Source organism: Erpetoichthys calabaricus, chromosome 18 (assembly GCF_900747795.2).
Source record: "Erpetoichthys calabaricus chromosome 18, fErpCal1.3, whole genome shotgun sequence".
Lineage (NCBI taxonomy): Eukaryota > Metazoa > Chordata > Cladistia > Polypteriformes > Polypteridae > Erpetoichthys > Erpetoichthys calabaricus.
Window position 1 is genome coordinate 69,877,035 of NC_041411.2, and position 20,468 is coordinate 69,897,502.

The window sequence follows — 20,468 nt, forward strand, 5'->3', positions numbered from 1 at the left end:
TTGGATCTGTTCAACTGAAGAAAATTGAGCCTCATCCAAGCCTCTATCTCCTCCAGGCAGGTAGACAATGTAGATGTTGGCAGAGGAGCAGTAGAGGAGGTGGGAGTAGTCCTGAGGTAAAGCTGAGTGTCATCGACATAGCAATGGAACGATAAACCATGTCTGCCAAAGACAGTTCCAAGGGGGAGCATGTAGATAGTAAAAAGGATAGGGCCCAGCACAGAGCCCTGTGGAACACCACAGGCGACGTTGTGGGTGTGGGACTTTGCGCTGCCAAGGGCGACATGCTCAGTTCTGCCAGTCAGGTATGATGTAAACCAATTTAGAACAATTCCTGAGAGTCCAATAGTGTATTGCAGGCGGTGAAGAAGGATGTTATGGTCTATTGTGTCAAAAGCAGCTGTCAGGTCAAGGAGGATAAGTAGTGAAGGTGAACCAGTATCTGCCGTCATCAGAAGATCATTGGTGACCCTGACCAGGGCTGTTTCAGTGCTATGGCCAGGGCGAAAACCAGACTGAAACTTTTCAAACAGATTGTTCAGTTTGAGATGATCGTGAAGTTGTGCTGCAACTATTTTTTCCAGGACTTATTATAGCTATCATTTATGTTACATGCCCTGGACTCATGGATTTTCAGTCCAGTGAGTTTTCATGGAGAGCATTATACTGAAGTCACTTTGCTTTTCGAGATGTCTTGGGTGCTAATGAATGGCAAGCAGATGCCTGTAAAAAAAGTAATAAAAGTCAAACTTTATCAAGCAACTGTTCTCTTTTCCAAGTACACAGACCATCTTACAAAATGTAAACTTGCAGTTGGTTTGGAAATAAATCAGCAACGAATTTTTATTATAAAGCACTGTGAGCCCGTCTGCGGTGAAGAGCGCAATATGACTTCTACACTGAAGAGCTTTAAATCAATGGATACCTGAATAGGCCTGAAGCGATGCGCCAGGTTGTCCTGATATCAATGAATAAGCACTTTGGAATGTGACTCATTCAGGAAGAAAGGGACACATTTTGACTCGCATACCTGGAATGAATTACCAATGGAATGTCAAGCTGTTGAAATTCCAAAGGTGGTTAGAGAACATGTGGACACATGTATGGGCGCAAAGCGGAGAAGCGAAGCCGTCTGTTTGCTGTTTTCTTAATATCAGCCAAAAAAATGAATCTTTGTTTTATAGAGCGTCTCCCAGAAAAAGCACAAGTGAGCCACTGTGTTATCTAAAGTAATGTGCAAAGCTAAGCAGACTTCAGTTTAACAGTAAAACACACGGAAATATTAAGGTCATGGAAATCCACACCCAGATCAAGGGACTGTACATTGGAGTAGTTTGTTAATAAGAGCCGGCAGAAGTAGTACGCAGCACAAAGGAGCCAGCGTCGAAGAAGACGAACGACTGCAGATTCAGCCCATAGAAGTGAGTGTGGGCGTCTGAGTGAGTGCAGTGCTGTTGGCTAGGTAGGCTTCACCTCCCTGCAACCATTCATCGAAATAATCAGATGCTGAAAATGGATGGATAAAAAGATATATATATGTTTGAACATTTATTATTATTATTATTATTATTATTATTATTATTCAGTGTTTGTTTCCTCTCGCATGATGTCTTTGCAGTTTTAGATGGTGTATTCAGGCTACAACAAGAAGCCAAAGTGATTTACCCTAACACCTTTCTAAGGATATGCGCAGTGCCCATAAGTGCAATCTTTTGCACTTCACTAGCTGATGGATGGCCTGGGAACATCTTCAAGTTTTCATCATGATCTTTCTTTAATGTACCTAATGCTCCAACTATAATTGGCATAGTTCTAGTTTTACAGTTCTATATCCTGCTAATCACGATTTCCAAATCCTTGTATTTACTGATCTTCTCAGTTTCTTTTAACATGATTTTCAAGTCGTCTGGGATGGCTATATCGATCAACATTATTATTATTATTATTATTATTATTATTATTATTATTATTAAATTCCAGATCTAAGATACAGTATCATTATGAGAGGAAAACACAAAAATATTTTAAGGGGGCAAATCAATCATCACATCAGATTTATTCAAACAGACTTCTGGATTTGGCTCATTGTTGACATGAGAAGTGTGAAGAAATATGAATTGTTGGGTGGACTGAATAACAACTAGAAGACTTGACTTTCGGTTCAAGACACGATGGCAGCATAGATACTGTACATTTACTGTATATACACAAGCACCTCTCTCTCTCTCTGCAAGTTTAAGGGCTATTTTCTGGGTTCACCCAGACTGGCCGGTCTTCCCCCCGAACTTAGTTGGTATTGAGGTAGATGTTTTTACAGCTGTTAGAGCCGGTTTATACTTCACGCTTATAACGCATATGCGCACGCATCACAGCTGCCCGGTGTTCCCAGTGTTTATTTGACACGTCCTCTGAGCATGTCCTCAGAATTTAACGTGATGCATGCGCGAGTTGCATTACCAGCAAAAAGTCTGGAGGCATAGTGTGATGAAAATCGGAATGTGACATCAGAGCCTCTATTTACTATCTACATGTGACAGAAAGCCACTTTGAGGACCCTACAGGATTGCTGTGCCTGCTTCGACATTTGATGAATGGTTCGATGTGGAGAAGCAAAATGCTGACATACAAATGCATTCATGGAGCTTTATATTCAAGCATATTCCTCAAAGTAATGACACAATACATTTTAAAAGTCTTACATACCCTCTTCTGTGCTGTTCTTATTTTTTTTTTGCACCGTCACAACAGCATCAGAATGTACGGCGGCGTATTTGAGCCACAGAGAAAAAAAATTAAGGACATTGTGAAAAGGTGTATTTTGTGATTAAAGTGGAAATTTCGTCTTTAATCTCAAAATGTCCACTTTAACCTCGTAGTTTATTTTATCATTGCAAATGTCATCTTAAAACAGACCCAGTTGTTAATCGCTACATGCTTCTGGGGCTTCCTCCTGAACTGACAGCAGCAGTAAGCAGCAATCTCCACACAGAACACATTAAATTTACGATATTCCAGCTCTCTGCACATTTACAATACCTTAGATTTATACTTGATATCACTTTCATGATGAAATGCATTAAACTATGTATATTACATTTTACAGATAAATCATTAACTTCATTTAAATAATGATTACACATATGGGGGCAGCACAGTGGCGGAGGGGTAGCGCTGCTTCCTTGCAGTAGGGAGTCATGTCGCTGGTGTTCCCCACCTGGAGTTTGCATGTTTTCCTGGTGGGTTTCCACAGTGGGCTCCAGTTTCCTTGCAAAGACATGAAGGATTGGGGATTTGGTGAAGCTATAATGACGCCAGTGTGTGTGAGTGCTTGTATTCACCTTGCGATGAGCTGATGCCCAGTCTAGGGATTTTGTTTCTGTCTCACGCCTGATTCTTGCTGGCATGGGCGCATCCCTGGATTGAAGGATGTATTCATTAAACATCCATCCTTTTCTTTATTTAATGGACGTTTCAGACAATTCACAACACAACGAAGCTGAACGTTTTCTCATTGTGATGATATCTTGCACTGCCATCTGGTGGGATCTTCCAGATTTTACGTAAAGTACGCGTGCAAGTGCACTATAAACAGTACAACGTTTGTGTAGCAGTAGAGCATGTGTCGTGTCCTATGAAGTATCAATCCGGCCTTACTGATGCCAACTCCCTTTAGGTGCCTTTTACAAAATGCAAGATGAACTTGCAAAAATAAAAATGCATGAATGACCTTATACTTTTGTCAGTTCACAGGAGTAACACATGTATAGGCTAGGGATCTCACCAGCAATTGGTTGCCAGTTCCAATCCTGTAAAAGATAGAAGTGACTCAATTCCGCTGGGCCCTTACCCAGCAATTGCTTCGTCCAGGGTATGATGTTAACCTGCATCCAGCCCTTCAAGCAGGTCCTCCAACTTGAAGGGAAAATTTGGGGGTTGGTGGCAGGATTGTCACTCTGGCCACTGTAAAAAATCTCATGCTGTTCCAGTGTGGTGCTGAGGTGTCACCTTCTGCATTTAGGTCCCAATCCAGGAGTGGTGGGTGAGGTGATGAGCCATCAGTGCATGCTCCCAATCAAAATGTATATGTTGTAACATAGAATGAGACTGGAAAACATAAAGTTTTGGGGTCTCCCAAAGAACTGTGTTTAAAAGTAACAATGCTAAAGAAATAACTAAGAAGAATCCAAACTTCTTTGGTGTAGTGTCCAAGTTATTGCTCCCTTAGGCTAATGTGGGCTCTGACAAAAATGAGCAGCAGCATCCAACCACTTCTATTCATTTATATGAATAACTTCTACAAATCAGTAACCCTGCCCTCTGGTATAGCCATTTGTCTCAGACATGTTGCATCTCAGCTCTGGGGGTCAGACATGTAAATCCATGATAGTAAATTGCCTGTCATTGTTTTCTGATTAACTGCTGGTTAGAATGTGTATCCAGGTTTGGTTACTCTAAGCAGATACACCTCATGGCAGCTGCAGAACACATCTCCATCTCTATAAGATGTCATCGAGCCCAAGAAGAGAGATGGGAGCACCTGCATGTCAGTCCATGCTGAGCAGCTGCAATAACCGGCTGTGAAAGTTGCTGACAGACTGGACTGGAGTGATGTATTTGATTGACATGAAGGCTGCCCAATCATTTTAAATCCCAGATGAGAAAGTAAATGATGGAGTTCCTCTTTGTTAAGTGCTGTTCACTGAGTGCCAGCTCAGAGCGCTTTAAAGAGTTCACAGGCAACAAACAACTTTACAAAATGAAAACACATAAAAGATGCAGATTTGTTTAAATAAACAGTAAACAAAGCCACTGAATAACACAAAAGGATTCTAACAGTATATGCCCATTGATATTACTAACCTATGGCCAGCTGATAACGGAGGAGAGGAAAACAAAAACTCCACAGACAAAAGAAACCTCTGGGGATCAACAGTCAGCTATGTTCTCTTCACTCTGTCCACCTCAGACTATAACAGCAGGTCACGTCACTTGCATAAATAATTCTCAGATGATTCTGCACTTATGGGGTGTATTGATAAGGGGGATGAGACTGAGGAGAGGAGTCAGGGGGAGAACTGTCTGCAACTTAACATCAGCAAAACAAAAAAACTGCTTATTGACTTTCACCACACCAAAGAGTCTCTATGATGGGTCACTTTTCAGGGAGTGGATGTAGATTATGATTGACTCTTACCTGGCCGGAACACCTGCGTTAAGGAAGGGAGTGAGGACTCAAGTTAAAAGCCATGTTGGGGTAACAGACGAGATTCCAGTTAGAGGAGGTCTGCACCAGGGGTCTTTGTCAAGTCCTTACCTCTTTGATCTGGTTGTGGATGTGTTGAGTAATGGGATAAGAGACCAGTCCCCCTGGTGCAGACTTTTGCAGATGACTTTATGTTGTGAAGAACCAGAAAAAAGGAAGACTGTCAAACACTGCTATCGTAGGCTGCATCAGGAGTGGGCAGGAGGAGGAGTATAGGAACCTAATCAAGGACTTTGTTAAATGGTGCGACTCAAACCACCTACAACTGAATACCAGCAAAACCAAGGAGCTGGTAGTGGATTTTAGGAGGACCAAGCCCCTCATGGACCCCGTGATCATCAGAGGTGTCTGTGTGCAGAGGGTGCAGACCTATAAATACCTGGGAGTGCAGCTGGATGATAAATTGGACTGGACTGCCAATACTGATGCTCTATGCAAGAGAAGACAGAACTGACTATACTTCCTTAGAAGGCTGACGTCCTTCAACATCTGCAATAAGATGCTGCAGATGTTCTATCAGACGGTTGTGGTGAGCTCCCTCTTCTACATGGAGGTGTGCTGGGGAAGCAGCATAAAGAAGAGGGACGCCTCACGCCTGAACAAACTGGTGAAGAAAGCAGGCTCTATTGTAGGCACGGAGCTGGACAATTTGACATCTGTGGCAGAGAGACAGGCGCTGAGCAGACTCCTGTCAATCATGGAGAATCCACTGCATCCACTAAACAGTATCATCTCCAGACAGGACAAACTGCTGTCACTGTCCTGCTCCACTGACAGACTGAGGAGATCATTCCTCCCCCAAACTATGCGACTCTTCAATTCCACCCGGGGTAAACGTTAAAATTATACAAGTTATTGTTTGTCTGTATACTTGCATTGTTATCACTCTTTAATTTAATATTGTTCTTTATCAGTATGCTGCTGCTGGAGTATGTGAATTTCCCCTTGGGATTAATAAAGTATCTATCTATCTATCTATCTATCTATCTATCTATCTATCTATCTATCTATCTATCTATCTATCTATCTATCTATCTATCTATCTATCTATCTATCTATCTATCTATCTATCTATCTATCTATCTATCTATCTATCTATCTATCTATCTATCTATCTATCTACATGTGCGCTTAGGAAGCAGCCAACAAGTCCTAAGGTGAGTGATATTTCGCGAGATAAAGGGTTGATTATAAGTACTAACGTCTCCCTCTCTCCATCTACAGAAACAAAGAAGAAAAACAATAATTCACTGACCATCCTTCCGGGTTCTCAAAATGGCCACAATCCCATAATCCAATCAATAGATGACATTACCTCCAGCTCCACCATAACGACGTCACGTCTGACCATCCCCGATGACGTCACTTCCAGCTCTTCCATAAAGACCTCACTTCCGGACACCCCCGATGACATCACTTTCGGTGCCATCGCCATGACGTCACTACCAGCCATCTCTGATGACATTGCTTCAGTTTTCTCAATTCCTGCCACCGTTTTCTGCTATAAAAATGATTGTACACAACATGTTCGGTCTAATACCTTGTATTTTGATTTTTTTTCATATTGTCAGTCAGACAATATACAGGGTAATTCCCCAACTCTTTTTTGAATATTCCAGCGTACGAGGGGGGACCCAAAAATAACTGGAAATATTTTTAAAACGTGTTTAATTTAATTTTCTGTACAAACTACAATTAGTTTCCTTCAAAGTACTCTCCATTGGCGGAAATACACTTATCTAACCGTTTGTTCCATTGTTCGAAACATTTTATAAATTTGTCTGAAGTAATGCCCATTAATGCTCTGGTCGTTTCTTGTTTTACCTCTTTGACGTCAGCAAAACGCCTTCCTTTCAAGTCTTTTTTCATCCGAGGGAACAAAAAGAAATCACACGGAGCTAAATCCGGTGAGTATGGTGGGTGGTTCAGGGTTGTCATACCGTTTCTTGACAAAAATTGGCGAATGCTGAGAGCAGTGTGAGATGGAGCGTTGTCATGATGAAAGAACCAATCGCCCGACTCCCACAAATCTGGGCGTTTCCTTCTCACACTGTTGCGCAACCTACTTTTACAAAAAAATTCACTGAACACAATCACAACCTTCCAGACTGATGGCACTTGGCAGGCTGACTTGTGAGGAGTGTAACTAGATCGCCCTAGCGGCCCAACCACGTACTACAAGTACCAACCTAACAACAACAAAATTCCGGTTATTTTTGGGTCCCCCCTCGTATTTCTTTATTACAAGACGAAGTTGGGAGAATAAAGAAGGGCTTCGAAAGATAGAGGATTGGAGATAAATGGGAAGAATCCAGAACATATGAGGTTTAATAATGATTAGGATGTGGAATTCAGCCTACAGAGACAGCTACTGAATAAAATGAATATGTTTAAATGTTCAGAATCAGTGATAGCCCAAGATGGAGAATCAGAGGCAAAGATAACACAAAGAGTGCAGTGTGGATGGAACAATTGGAAGAAGGTATCAGGAGTATTGTGTGAGCAAAGAATAAAGGCAAAGGATAAAGGTTTTATGACAGTGGTAGGACCAGCAGTGATGTTTGGAGCTGAAATATGGGCTTGGAAGGGAGCACATAAGAAGAAGTTGGATGTAGTAGAAACGAAAATGTTGAGATGGATGTGTGGGGTTACAACAAAGGACAGAATAAGAAATGAGGTACAACAAAAGTGGGAGAGACATCTAAGAAAGAACAGGAAAGGATATTGAAGTGGTATGGACATGTGATGAGGAGAGACAATGAAAATGTGGAGAAAAAGAGTGATGGGAATGGAAGTCCAGGGGAAGAGAAACCAATGGAGGTCAATGTAGAGGTGGATGGATAAAGTAAAAGAAGAACTGAAGAAAAAGGGTCTGACTGGCGAGGAGGTGCAGGACAGAGCTGTTTGGAGAAGGTCGATCAGGCACCTCAAACCTGATGAAGAAGAAGAGCCCACACAGGCAGGAGGGGAACCTTTAAACTTCAACCAGAAGGCACTGCACCTAGCAATGGCCTACAGAGCACCATATTTAAAAAGGAAATGACCAGCTGATACATATTCTCTTCTTCGCATCCTGGTTTGCCACCCTCCGCATGCCTGGATTAGATTAAGTGGGGCTGCAAATAAACACATGGAAGGATGGGTGGATTCTGTCATTCAATGTCAGCATCCATAGACAAGGAATGAAGTAATATTGCTTTGACAAGCCAACAGGTAGGATCTTCAATGCGTTGAGAATTATGAAGCAAAGCATACCAAGTAACTTGTCTTTGCCTCTTAGGACACAGTTATGTAAATATTCTAAGAAATAATGCAGAATTATTACAGCAAACAGGAACTGGGGATGCTCCAATTAGTTTATTACTGATAAATTGTCCAATAAGCAATATTTTGCTATAGTGGAAGCACATTTTGTTTTTCAATACTAGGCAAGTGACGTCTACCTCCTCCCTGTCTTCATTTTTTTAAATAATGACAGCTTGATTAAATTTCCAATCTATAACCTTTGCTGTTAAAAACGTGTTAGGGCCACTTTCATTTACTCAACCTCTGCCATTAGATAAAAAGTCTCTTCTGCAGCTATGGGGTTGGATGGACCGTCTGCGCCATGATATCTCCTAATCAGTCAGTTAAGCCCAGCATCTTGTGAATAAAGACAGGGCCCACTAAGTTTCCCAGAGAAACTGATTAAAAGTAAATCTTGCCTCTGAGCTGTCATGCTTCTTTTGTTTAATCCATCGAACTGGCAACCCGACTCCAGAAATTGGTTTGATAATCTTATTTCTTGTGGCTTTGTTGAGCTATGTTTAATGATGTGCAAAATACAAAGAAAAGTCTGCACTTTGTATTATTGCACCTCCCTGCAATAGAAAAACTCTTTAGCTCTGGAATCCTTTTCAATACATCTTTTCAAATATAAATTAATATTGCTTTATATTTATTGAAGCTTTCACTGGGCTGAGTTAATGATGTGATAAGGATAAAAACACACACTTAGAAATGAAATCCAGGTAGAATAGTAAAAAAAAAATCTAATTCTAAAGCTTATTAGTAGCCAAATATTCAAAACTCTAATGTGTTACAGCAGAGGTGTCGAACTCCGGGCCTGGTAGGCCGCAGAGGCTGCAGGTTTTCATTCTAAACCTTTTCCTAATCAGTGACCTGTTTTCATTGCTAATTAACTCCTTTGCCCTTCATTTTAATAGCCCTGTTTTTAAGGGTTCAGTCCTCTGAATCGATTCGTTTATTCACTAAATGGCAGCCAAACAGAAATGAGACGTGAAACGAGCCGACAGATGACCAGCTAAACTGGAACACCAAACTCTTAATGTGAAGCCGATTCTTGCTGTTAATTAATTAAGTTTGTTGTTGAATATCAGGACTTGCTGCTGCTCTCATTCTGCACAGCAGACTGTTGATTTTCTGTTCTTTCTAAGACCACCGTCAAGATGTTTTGGTGACCTGAGCAGACCAACATGACCAAGACCTTCACCTTTCTTTATTTTCAAGTTAGCTGGTCAAGTGGCGGCTTGTTTTGTGTCTCATTACTGTGCATAGTTTTGGTTTTCAGGCTACCAAAAGAACAAAGCAGCGTTGAGAGTAGCCCAGAGAAGAGCGACTAGGCTGACTGCAGGGATACGAGGGATAATAGACATATAGAAAAAGCTACTAAGCAGTGTGGTAGACAGTAAGACTTTAGGGACTTTCAAAACTCGACTTGATGTTATTTTGGAGGAATTAAATGGATAGGACTGGTGAGCTTTATTGGGTGGGCCAAATTTCCTGTTCTTGTCTAGATTGTTATAATGTTCTAATACCATCCCTATTATATTATTATCTCATCCCCATATACATTTGATCCCTATCTGTAAGCCTGGTGGTGGCAGCATTATTCTATGGGAGTACTTCTCAGCAGCAGGGACAGGAAGATTGGTCAGTATTGAGGGAAGGATGAATGTATCTAAACACCGAAAAGGTCCTTGAAGAAAAACTTCTCCAGAGTGCATGCCAGCTCAAACTGGGGAGATGGTTCAACTTTCAGCATGACAATGACCAAAACCATACAGCCAAGACAAAGGTGAAGATTAGAACAGATTAGAGACCTGAAGATGACACTTGCCAACTAAACCAATAAAGCTTGGGAAGGACATGCCAGGGAAGCATGGGATAAACTGGCCAAATCCACTTACCCAATATGACTTGAAGCTGTAATTGCCACCAAACGGGCTTCTACAAAGTACTAAATTAAGTGCCCAAATTCTTCTATGAGTGTGAGGTTTCAGTTTGGGATTTGTAATAACTCTGGCAAACCGTTAAGTAAACATGCTTTCACTTTGTCATTATGGGTGATTGAGTGTGGATTGATGGGCATAAATGGCAAACATATCCATTTAAAATTAAATATACTGTACATTACAACACAATAAAGTGTGAAAAAAGTGAAGAGGCCTGAATACTTTCTGAATCCAATGTAGATAGATAGATAGATAGATAGATAGATAGATAGATAGATAGATAGATAGATAGATAGATAGATAGATAGATAGATAGATAGATAGATAGATAGATAGATAGATAGATAGATAGATAGATAGATAGATAGTGTAGCAGTAGTGCGTATTAGTGCTCCCTTGAACCCTCAGGTACCACTCCCAACACCAGATAAAGCTATAATTATTTATTTTATAATAATAACGTGCACAAAGCACTCTACACTCCTCACTATTCATACAAGTACACTACAATCAATAATCAATACAATAACTAATCACAATACCAACCCTCCACTCCCAGACACGTTGCCACCCTTCCTCCCAGCTCAGCTCAGCGTCTGGGCTTTCCCAGAGTCCTTTTATACTCTCCGACCCGGAAGTGGCTCTAGCCCAGCAGTCCATGAGTCCTTATCACTTCCGGGTCAGATTAAAAGTCCTTTTCTTCAACCCGGACACACGTCGTCCCTTCTGGTCATATGATGATGACGTGTTTCCGGGTTATAGGGCATGCATAAGTCCTTGAGCCTCCCTGCAGCGTCCTCTGGTGGGCCCCACGGTGTCCAGCAGGGTTGGGAATAAAATCTCCATTGTCCATAATTCCCTGCAGGTCTTTGGGCCACTCCCACGCCACAAGGAGGGCTCCATCTAGCGGCCTGGGGGTGCTGTCCGGGATAAACAGCCGGCCATCTCCCACAATAGATAGATAGATAGATAGATAGATAGATAGATAGATAGATAGATAGATAGATAGATAGATAGATAGATAGATAGATAGATAGATAGATAGATAGATAGATAGATAGATAGATAGATAGATAGATAGATAGATATTTTAGTGCAGTAGGCAGGATTAGATAGATAGATGTTCTTATTTTGACAGATGTAACTTTATGGATGTCCTGACAAATTCTCAAACCAAATACAGGCCAAAAAGGATGATGATACAGGACAGTCATGGAACCAGGGAGTCTATGAGAGAGTAAAGGTAATGTGCTATCACCTGCAAGACATGTCATTATGCTAGTGTGATGGGAAAATTACCTCTGGGAAGGCAGGGTGACATATTTATTTAAAGCAGAGTTACTAAATGAGCACTGATATAAGACAGGAGTCATGGGGTACTTACAATATAGATAGATAGATAGATAGATAGATAGATAGATAGATAGATAGATAGATAGATAGATAGATAGATAGATAGATAGATAGATAGATAGATAGATAGATAGATAGATAGATAGATGTTCTTTTTTTGATAGATAGAACTTTATGGATGCCCTGATAAATTCCCAAACCAAATACAAGCCAAAAAAGATGATGATACAGGACAGTCATGGAACCAGGGAGTCTCTGAGAGAGTAAAGATAACGTACTATCACCTGCAAGACATGTCATTATGCTAGTGTGATGGGAAAATCACATCTAGGAAGGCAGGGTGACATATTTATTTAAAGCAGAGTTACTATATGAGCATTGATGTAAGACAGGAGTCATGGGGTACTTACAATATAGATAGATAGATAGATAGATAGATAGATAGATAGATAGATAGATAGATAGATAGATAGATAGATAGATAGATAGATAGATAGATAGATAGATAGATAGATAGATAGATAGATAGATAGATAGTATTTTTCATTTTTTAAATTACTTCTTATACTTACTTAGCATTTGATTCTTCTTCTTCTTCTGCCTTCATGTTGCAGAAAGGTCCGCCATCCTCGTTTACCTTGTCGTCATCAGTGAGTTTGTCAGCTGCCAGCGGCCAATGCGTCCTGTAAAACTGGTGCTAAGCTTTCCAAGAAGGGCTGTCAGTTTTCATTGAAGAGAGTCTGAAGAAATGCCAAGTTCAAATAAATCTGGCAGCCTTGTTGCCATCGACCTGTCATTGGTCCTCCCATGGAGATCTCCACTTATCTTCCACATGACTGATGCATTTCTGAGAGTACTTCACAGCGGTCATCTTAACATATTTTTACAAGTTGGTGGTTCATTCCAGTCTGGAACTAAGGTTGTGTGAATTTATACTTTTGGAAGCTAATACAATTTTTTTGGATCATATAAACAGTATAGTTATATGCCATAGTTTCACAATATGCCTTTCTTGTGTATCTCTTCAAACTAGTATAATATTTATAGTTTCTGTAAATGTTGTGATGTGCTGAGACTGAGCTGACATGTGTAAAGTGTAATTTATGATCGCACTAATCACAAAAATGAAACAAGAATGCAGTTGTTTAATAATGCCCAGATGCTGCCGCAGTAAACTCTTCTGTGATCTAAACAGTCATTCATCCAGACATTCACACCTTTAATCCATCCATAATAATGTTTTCATTGTTTTCTTCTCATTTTCAGAAATATACAGTAAACCTTTGTAATCCCTAGCTTCAAAAGATGGCTAAGTAGAAATGCTTATTTTGTTCATTCCTAACATGCGCATCTCTAACTAACCTTGTGAGTTTACCAAGCTCCAAATAATGAGCTGAGATTAACCCAGCTTAACCCTTTTGAAGCGTATTAACACCTAGGGGAAATCTCCTTTGGACATTTTGCTGTCTAGTTCCCACAGCCTATTAATGACCTATGCCATGAGCCCCCTGGCAGGGTTGGTGGCTTTAATTTGGATCTTTTTCAGAGGCTCAGCTTGATATTATAATCTACTCAAAATTTCTCTGAACAGAAAACAATAACGTCCCAGGGCTTGCTGTCTGAACCGTACACTAAGCTTCTTTCTTTATTGCACCGAAACCCGCTTCCCAACAGTGGCGACGCTAAGCTGCAACTCAACTCACAACTGGTGTGTCGTTTAATGACATTTATGGCCATTAACATTAATTTATTATTACCTCCAGTATAGGTGTTTAGATGAATATTAGTCTACAAGTTCAATTAAACAATGCAAATGGCTGGAAGTATAATTCATTTTGCAGAAAATCTTTGAAAAACATAGACAGATGGTGTTTTATGGGCTGTTTCTCTCCACTGGGTAACTTGAAGCCCGTGTTACTGCCCATTTTTCTGAGCCTAGTTAGAATACTTCCTAAACATTTGCTTTGAACTTAATATCTAAATTTAAATTTGATGAGCTCATTACCTATTATTTTTATAACACCTTTTACTGTGAGTTACCTTAAAGCTGTCCCAAATGATTATAGGTAGACATATTGAGGCTAGAGAACTGATTTGAAATGATAATGCTTAATCTGCTCAGTCCTTTCCTCTGCTTCATTGTGTGGCCACGACCAAGTCAGGTAACCTGATGGCCTGTACTCCCACCCTAAGAAGTGAAAATTACAAACTTCACCACCTTAGGCCACAGGTTCAACATGCCCTTGACCCTCTGCAGTTTGCATATCAGGAGAAGGTGGGAGCGGAAGATGCCATCATCTATATGCTACACCGATCCCTCTCTCACTTGGACAGAGGTAGTGGTGCTGTAAGAATTATGTTTCTGGACTTCTCTAGCGCCTTCAACACAATCCAACCTCTGCTCCTTAGGGACAAGCTGACAGAGATGGGAGTAGATTCATACCTAGTGGCATGGATCATGGACTATCTTAAAGACAGACCTCAGTATGTGCGTCTTGGGAACTGCACGTCTGACATTGTGGTCAGCAACACAGGAGCGCCACAAGGGACTGTACTTTCTCCGGTTCTGTTCAGCCTATATACATCGGACTTCCAATACAACTCGGAGTCTTGCCATGTGCAAAAGTTCGCTGATGACACTGCTATCGTGGGCTGTATCAGGAATGGGCTGGAGGATGAGTATAGGGACCTAATCAAGGACTTTGTTAAATGGTGCGACTCAAACCACCTACAACTGAACACCAGCAAAACCAAAGAGCTGGTGGTGGATTTTAGGAGGCTCAGACCTCTCATGGACCCAGTGATCATCAAAGGTGACTGTGTGCTGAGGGTGCAGACCTATAAATACCTGGGAGTGCAGCTGGATGATAAATTAGACTGGACTGCCAATACTGATGCGCTGTGCAAGAAAGGACAGAGCTGGTTATACTTCCTTAGAAGGCTGGCGTCCTTCAACATCTGCAATAAGATGCTGCAGATGTTCTATCAAACAGTTGTGGCGCGCGCCCTCTTCTACGCAGTGGTGTGCTGGGGAGGCAGCATTAAGAGGAAAGACGCCTCACGCCTGAACAAACTGGTGAGGAAGGCAGGCTCTATTGTTGGCATGGAGCTGGACAGTTTGACATGAGTGATGTATTTGATTGACATGAAGGCTGCCCAATCATTTTAAATCCCAGATGAGAAAGTAAATGATGGAGTTCCTCTTTGTTAAGTGCTGTTCACTGAGTGCCAGCTCAGAGCGCTTTAAAAAGTTCACAGGCAACAAACAACTTTACAAAATGATAACACATAAAAGATGCAGATTTGTTTAAATAAACAGTAAACAAAGCCACTGAATAACACAAAAGGATTCTAACAGTATATGCCCATTGATATTACTAACCTATGGCCAGCTGATAACGGAGGAGAGGAAAAGAAAAACTCCACAGACGAAAGAAACCTCTGGGGATCAACAGCCAGCTATGTTCTCTTCACTCTGTCCACCTCAGACTATAACAGCAGGTCACGTCACTTGCAGAAATAATTCTCAGATGATTCTGCACTTATGGGGTGTATTGATAAGGGGGATGAGACTGAGGAGAGGAGTCAGGGGGAGAACTGTCTGCAACTTAACATCAGCAAAACAAAAAAACTGCTTATTGACATTCACCATACCAAAGAGTCTCTATGATGGGTCACTTTTCAGGGAGTGGATGTAGATTATGATTGACTCTTACCCGGCCAGAACACCTGCGTTAAGGAAGGGAGTGAGGACTCAAGTTAAAAGCCATGTTGGGGTAACAGACGAGATTCCAGTTAGAGGAGGTCTGCACCAGAGGTCTTTGTCAAGTCCTTACCTCTTTGATCTGGTTGTGGATGTGTTGAGTAATAGGATAAGAGACCAGTCCCCCTGGTGCAGACTTTTGCAGATGACTTTATGTTGTGAAGAACCAGAAAAAAGGAAGACTGTCACACATTGCTATCGTGGGCTGCATCAGGAGTGGGCAGGAGGAGGAGTATAGGGACCTAATCAAGGACTTTGTTAAATGGTGCGACTCAAACCACCTACAACTGAACACCAGCAAAACCAAAGAGCTGGTGGTGGATTTTAGGAGGCTCAGACCTCTCATGGACCCAGTGATCATCAAAGGTGACTGTGTGCTGAGGGTGCAAACCTATAAATACCTGGGAGTGCAGCTGGATGATAAATTAGACTGGACTGCCAATACTGATGCGCTGTGCAAGAAAGGACAGAGCCGGTTATACTTCCTTAGAAGGCTGGCTTCCTTCAACATCTGCAATAAGATGCTGCAGATGTTCTATCAAACAGTTGTGGCGAGCGCCCTCTTCTACGCAGTGGTGTGCTGGGGAGGCAGCATTAAGAGGAAAGACGCCTCATGCCTGAACAAACTGGTGAGGAAGGCAGGCTCTATTGTTGGCATGGAGCTGGACAGTTTGACATCTGTGGCAGAGCGAAGGGCGCTCAGCAGGCACCTATCAATTATGAAGAATCCACTGCATCCACTTAATAGTATCATCTCCAGACAGAAGAGCAGCTTCAGCGACAGACTGCTGTCACCGTCCTGCTCCACTGACAGACTGAGGAGATTGTTCGTCCCCCAAACTATGCGACTCTTTAATTCCACCCGGGGGGGTAAACGTTAATATTTAACATTATACATAGTTATTGTCTGTTTTTTCACCTGTATTATTATCATTCTTTAATTTAATATTATTTATTGTATCAGTATGCTGCTGCTGAAGAATGTGAATTTCCCATTGGGATTAATAAAGTATCTATCTATCTATCTATCTATCTATCTATCTATCTATCTATCTATCTATCTATCTATCTATCTATCTATCTATCTATCTATCTATCTATCTATCTATCTATCTATCTATCTATCTATCTATCTATCTATCTATCTATCTAATTTTTATGGATCTGTATGAGTAAAGGCAATTGAGCACAAAATATATTATTGCATATACTATATCTTATGTAGTACCCAGCAAACAATACAAAGAGTACAAAACACGTGTTTCGCCCTAATCGGGACTCATCAGGTGTATGAACTTTTGGTTCCCCTTGCAGGGATCGAACCTCAGACGTCAGCCCCTGAGGCAAAGCCTCAGATGTTGTGCCACAGCCGCTGGTTTGCATAATTGACAGGGTGTAGATCGGAGGATCATGTCCATAGATCTGATCGCAATCTGATTATTTGGGTGGTGACCTACAAGGTAACACTTGTGGTTAGTGTCGTGTACTCTTTGTATTATTTGGCAGGTAGTATATAACATGTTTATGATTTGCTTCTCATAACTGAGTGGGTGTGGCGGATGTTTGCTGACTGGCCGACAAACCACAAGCATTACAGATTGTGATCAGACCTATGGATATCTACTCTCTATATATACGTCGTAAAATCCTAAGCCTAAAAGTTCAACGATTTTGTGCAACGTTTTTTGTCACGCCTTAAATCAGGCTTATTTTAAAACTTACATATATATGTTTGGTATCATTCTTTTCAGAATTTATCAGACTTTAAAGTGTTTTTGTTAGATTTTCAGAATCTCATTCTGTTTTTAAATTATAAACAAAAAAATATCAAGAACTCACATCCCGCGAGACGAGACTTTGTGCCAAGAGATTTAACCACGCCCAAGGGCGGTAATAAAACACAAAGAGTAGATGACAAAGACAGCTGCTGTACAGGCTTTTAAATGTTCGAAGCGCAAATCATATGGCACGGCAACAGCAGCAAGCCAGCAGCTGATCGAGCAAAGAGGAGGTAAAAAAAAAACAACTGTATTTGTTTCCCATTGTATCACCGTTTAAGAGGGGGTTTTGGAAAAGCAACCGCGTCTCCTTGGGGTGCGTTCAGCCCCCCTCTTCACAACACGAGTGGCAGAGACGCAAAGAGGCTGACGCGTAGCACAGGCAAGGGGGTTTGGTGAGCGAAGCGAGCAGGGTGCGAACCCCCTAGTAATAATTTGCGCAAATCCGAGAGAGACGCAGCGGGCTGAGGAGAGGGGGGAGAGGCCCTCCTCACTCACGTGCCAGCCTTGGGGTGTGTACCTTATCTTCACTTAGCTAGCGAACGAGAAAACTACTTAACGGATTTAAATAGTTGTTTTTCCATAATTTGTGTGAACATTCCGGTGGATTTTGTGACTAAGAATCACAGTTCGCTTGCAGGAACGATATTTTACGAGACAGAGGCTGCGGGCCGAGGGGAGAGGGAAGCGTGACGTGTCACACATGTGCACATCGGAGGCAGCTAAACAGCTTTAGTAAAGGCAGTTCTGAGGCATGCCGGGATGTGGCAGAGTGCACTGACTCTTTTTCTCCCTTCACTGTAGACCATTCACGGGAAATTTCACCTTGCTCTCTTGACGTTACTTCCGGGACCGAGCCAATGGAAGGAGACCTTGCCGGCTCCGGCCCTTGTGATGTCATGCCCGGGCTCGAACCAATGGCTGAAGAACATGAGCCTGATCCTTATGATCTCACTTCCTGTCTCCCCCTTTAAAAGTCTGCACCTTTTCCCTATTCCCTCAGTCTTGTTTAGGACTCGGTTGTATGCACATCAGTGCTGTATATTTTGAGAAAGCAACTTTGCAGCCAGGATACCAAATTATACGGGTGGCTGCCCCAAACCTTTATATGACTCTGTCTCGAGTTTGTGACAGACGTCAGGAGTGGGGAGCCGGGCAGGGCCCTCCTCACTGGCCTGTTTCACTACTACCGCAGGGAATGGCTGGTTTTTAATAAATTTAAACCAAAATTTTAGCATCTTATTTTTGCTTCGTCATTCTGGGGTAATGAGAGTTGGCGGAAGAGAGATAAAAATGAATTTAAATGATTTTATCACAAGGCTGCCATCACTCAAGTGCCAGCCTCCATTCAAGTCGGTCTAACTTCTGCGTTTTGGAGTGTTCTTTGCCTCTGCTTAGCTAGTGATACCTGTTTGTTTATTGATTTTTAAAGTTTGTCCTGTTTCACTACTACATGGGCGGAGCCGCAGGGGACGTCTAGTATATATATATTTATATATTGTCACACATGTGCAAGTGGGAGACATCCTTAAGACTCCAGACAGGCAAGCAGTACTACTGCCGGGACACAAGGGGGCACTCTTGCTGAGACAACATCTCTTTTCTCCACATTTCAGAGGGATGCTGAGTGACCTCACTTATAGCTTTCTGTGATTAAGTGCCACCCATTTCAGAAACCAGCAACTATAATCCACCTGGCAATGGAAGAAGACAGCCATTCTTGGACCCGACAGCAACTGAGTCAGAACGCTCATATTTCTTTTGAGTTTACAGCACCCATGTGTGCTCTTTAGTTTGAAACTTTTTTGTTGTTTCCATCTGCTGGTATTAAACATCCTGCTGGTTCCGCAGCACTTTGTTTGTCTCATGGGTCATATATTTGTAGTAGAAATGCCCCTGAATGTGAAAGATCCAACTTGTGGTGAGTCAGTATGGTGGTCTACATAATAATGATTAAAGAACACTTCAAGCAACTCTGTGAAAAGGAGATTGAAAAACAAAATTCAAGGAATGGAGACAAGAAAATATCCTAACCACTAAATATCCCTTGGAGTCCAGTTAAGTCAAACTTTAAGAAACGGAAAGAGTATGACACAGCTGTAAATGTGCTAGAGCAGGCCGTCCATAAAAACTGAGCGGTTGTTCAAGAAGAAGATTAGTGAGGGAGGCCACCAAGCAACCTATCAGAACTCTGAAGGAGTTACAAGCTATCTGGTGGAGATTGAAGATACGGTTCAGACAACAACTTCACCAGTCACATCTTTATAAGAGAGTGGCAAAGAGAAAAACAAACATGACAGCTTGACTACAGCTTTCCAGAATGCATATCAGTTGGAAGAAGGTTCAATGGTCAGATGAGAATACAATAACACTTTGTGGCCATGAAATTACACACTATGTCTAGCATAAACCAAATGGAAAACACAACATCCCTAAAATTAAGCATGGTGCTGGTGGTGCCATATTGTAAGGATGCTTCTCTGCAGTAGGGCCCTAGAAGGCATGTGAGGAGGAAAACCAGATGCAGTCTGTAAGAAATCTCAAAGAGATGATTTTTTAGGGTGGCATGGTGGTGCAGTGGTAGCACTGCTGCCTCGTAGTTAGGACACCTGGTTTCGCTTCCCGGGTCCTCCCTGCGTGGAGTTTGCATGTTCTCCCATTGTCTGTGTGGGTTTCATCCAGGTGCTCTGGTTTCCTTCTACAGTCCAAAGACATGCAGGTTAAGTGCATTGGCGATCCTAAATTGTCCCTGGTGTGTGTGTGTGTGTGTGTGTGGACTGGCACCCTGCCCGGGGTTTGTTTCCTGCCTTGTGCCCTATGTTGGCTGGGATTGGCTCCAGCAGACCCCCATGACCCTGTAGTTAGGATATAGCAGGATGGATGGATGATTTTTTATCCAGCAAGACAGCAACCTCAAGTGTAAAGCTAAAGCTACACAGAATTGGCTTCAAAATAACAATGTGAATGTCCTGGAGAGGCCGATCTCAATCCAACTGAGGATTTGTGGCTGGACTTGAGAAAGGTTCCTCACTCACAATCCTCATGATACCTGAAAAAGCCTGAGTAGTTTTGCAATG